This window comes from Marmota flaviventris, chromosome 12, assembly GCF_047511675.1.
Source record: "Marmota flaviventris isolate mMarFla1 chromosome 12, mMarFla1.hap1, whole genome shotgun sequence".
NCBI classification, from domain to species: Eukaryota; Metazoa; Chordata; class Mammalia; order Rodentia; family Sciuridae; genus Marmota; species Marmota flaviventris.
In genome coordinates this window covers 79,203,641-79,207,023 of record NC_092509.1, presented here as the reverse complement: position 1 = coordinate 79,207,023, position 3,383 = coordinate 79,203,641, and the positions used below count along the sequence as shown (strand labels likewise).

The 3,383-nt window shown below is 43.8% G+C and overlaps 1 non-coding gene across 1 annotated transcript; it reads right to left on the bottom strand.

Annotated features, from left to right (window-relative positions):
* Positions 1–644: 644 nt before the first annotated feature.
* Trnav-cac (transfer RNA valine (anticodon CAC)) lies at positions 645–717 on the bottom strand. The gene has a single exon. It is a non-coding gene; the product is annotated as a tRNA-Val (tRNA).
* Positions 718–3,383: the final 2,666 nt, after the last annotated feature.

The window sequence follows — 3,383 nt, the reverse complement described above, 5'->3', positions numbered from 1 at the left end:
TCATGACCAGTCTCAGCAATTTGGCGACACCCTGTCTCAAATTATTTAAAAATAAAAAGGGCTGACTATGTAGCTCAATGGTAGAGCAGCCCTGGGTTCAATCCCCAATACCATAAATAAATAATAAAAAAAATAATAAAGACCATCATTCCTGATGGGGCCGACTTCTTCCCCAGTAGTCGATTAGCCCTACTGTTAATGTTAGCATTGTATGGATTCTGACCTCTCTGGGGAGGCCACAGAGCCATCAAGCCCTGCATCTTCATCAGTAAAGCCAATTGCCACCTAAAATACCAGTTCTACACATACTCCTCCCTTTGCTGTTCTGAGCATCCTCTCAACAGACCGAACAGTCCAGGGCTTCCCTCTCTTCCAAAACTTTTCATTTTTGCCATCAAAAATTCTCTATCCAAGAGCCAGGCACAGTGGCTTCCACTTGTAGTCCTGGCTACTACAGAAAACAATGCAAGTAGATCACTTGAGCCCAGGAGTATCCTCAGGAAAAGAAAAGAAAGAAAAATATTGTGTATGTGGGGGGAGTACTAGGGATCAAACCTAGGGTCTTGCACATGCTAGGCGAGTACTCTACACTGAGTTACATCTTCAGCGCCCAACCCTGCTATTTTTTTTTTTTTTTTTTTTTTTGGTGGTGCTGGGGATTGAACCCAGGGCTTTGTGCTTGTGAGGCAAACACTCTACCAACTGAGCTAGATCCCCAGCCCTTTTTAATTTTTATTTATGTATTTTTTTTAAAGATAAGGTCTGTCTCCTTAGTTGCCCAGGCTGGCCTCAAACTTGAGATCCTCCTGCCTCAGCCTCAGGAGTAGCTGAGATTGCAGGTGTGCACCACCATGCCCAGCTGGAATAAATAAAATCCTGAGATCTGAGAACTCTCCACATTCTTGCTTCATCCCCCGTGGACTTTTCCAGGCTCCAGCTTTGGCAGGGCCCCTGGTTCCCCTGAGAACCTTGCTTCCCAGAAGCACCTCCAGCTGCACTGCCCTTTTCCCTCAGCCCAGGGGCGGGGTCCTTGCATATTCATGTCACTTGATCCCTCAACCCTTGCTGGCTATTTACCCTGATTCCTAATGGATGTGGAGACCTGGGTTGGAGTCGTCTTCTCATCCTACCAGAAGTCGGAGTGACTTTGTAGGCATGGAAGGGTATGATATGTGTCAGTGTCTACTCCCCTGTAACAAGAGGCAGATGAACAAGAGCACAGCCTAACAAATGGGTTTAATTGAAGTTTTACGTGTATGGAGCTTTCAGAATGGAAGACCCAAAGGCCCAGGGAAAACCGTCTTTGGGCTTGGTTTCAATGGGGATTGGACAGCTGGGTGGAAATGTGTTTGGACAGAGGGCATGATCTAAGTCTAAGGGACTGAGGCCTGTCCATCCCTGCAAGGCCTGTCTGTTCAGATTCCTCTGGCCTCTCTGTGTAGCCTTCTTCCCCCCTGGGCATGGGGCAGGGTCCCTGGGAAGGAGGGTCTTCAAGGGAGAGAGTGACGGGTCTCGGTTTCATGACTTGCTTTGGGGGATTGGGTTCTGGGTGCTGTGACTTGCCTTGGGGAAGAGGAATTCTGTTTTATCTGATTCACTTGGGGGGCAAAGTGGGTGAGAGACAGGAGGGAAAGAGAAGGTCAAAGAAAGAATTTGATTTTAAGGCTGCTTCTGAGACCTTCCAATCCTTAGTTCAAAGTACTCAGAGTACCAAGGCACCTACTTGGGGGTATCATTTTCTGAGCCCCAACAACTTCAATGTCCAGGAGTAAACTATTTTTGCTCTTTGACTTCAACTCCCAAGATCTTCCTTCCACTATACTGCATCCACTCATTCTATGAATACTTTCTGTATTTTATTTTCCCTAAGAAATACCCTGTCACTTGTTTTTTAATTTATTTGTTTATTTTTGGACTGGGGATTAAACCCAGGGGCGCTCTACCACTGAGCCACACCCCCACCCTTATTTTGTATTTCTTTAGAGATGAAGTCTCACTGGGTTGCTTAGCACTTCGCTAAGTTCCTAAGGCTGGCTTTGAACTCATAATCCTCCTGCCTCAGCCTCCAGAGTCCCTGAGATTACAGGTGTGCGCCACTGCGCCTGGCTGGTTTATTTTTTTATTTATTTTTATTTTTTTTTAAAGAGAGAGAGAGAGAATTTTTAATATTTATTTTTTAGTTTTCGGCAGACACAACATCTTTGTTTATATGTGGTGCTGAGGATGGAACCCGGGCCGCACGCATGCCAGGCGAGTGCACTACCACTTGAGCCACATCCCCAGCCCGCTGGTTTATTTTTTATGGTACTGGGATTGAACCCAGGGCTTTGTGCATGTTGTATAATTACTCTAGCACTAAGCTACACCCCAGCCTTTTTTTTTTTTTTTTTTTACTTTGAGACAGCATCTCACTAAAGTGCTGGCCTTAAACTTGTGATTCTCCTGTCTCAGCTTCCAGAGTAGCTGGGGTTACAGACTTCTGCCATCACAAGCACCAGCTTCTATCATTAATTTTAAATAGATATTTTATCGGACATGGTGGTGCATGTATGTAATCCCAGCGATTTGGGAGGCTGAGGCAGGAAGATTTCAAGTTTGAGACCAGCCTCAGCAACTTAGCAATGCCCTAAGCATCTTAGTAAGTCCCTGTTTTAAAATTAAAAAAAAAAAAAATTAAAAAAGGACTGGGGATGTAGCTCAATGGTAAAGTGCCTCTGGGTTCAATTCCTAGTCTCTCTCTCCCTCTCTCTCTCTCTCTCTCTCTCTCTCTCTCACACACACACACACACACACACACACAGAGATAGATAGATAGAGATAAATTTCAAAAATTTTCAGTTTTCTCATTTGATAAACGGCAATGGATATAACCCCTATAAACTAAAAATCTTTGGAATCTTCAATAATTTTTATGAACATGTCTGGTGTGGTAGTGCATGCCTATAATTCCAGAGACTCAGGAGGCTGAGGCAGGAGGATCAAAAGTTTGAGGTGAGCCTCAGCAATTTAGTGAGGCCTTAAGCAAGTTAGCAAGACTCTGTCTCAAATTAAAAAATAAAAAGAGCTGGGGGTATAGTTCTGTGGTTAAGGACCCTCAGTTCAATCTCCAATACTACTATTACTACCACTAATAATGATGATGCTTGTGAATATAATAATAATATTAAATAATTTTTATGAGTATAAGGTGGCCTTAGATTAAAATAATTGCAGAACCATTCATGAATAGACCAGTGATTAAGATGATAAGCCCAGGCTGGGCTGTGGCTCAATGTAGAGCGCTTGCCTAGCTAATGTGAAGTCCTAAGTTTTATCCCCAACAACACAAAATGGAAAGAAGGAAGGAGAGTAGATCCTTAGCCCTTAGGTGTTTGAATCTGGGT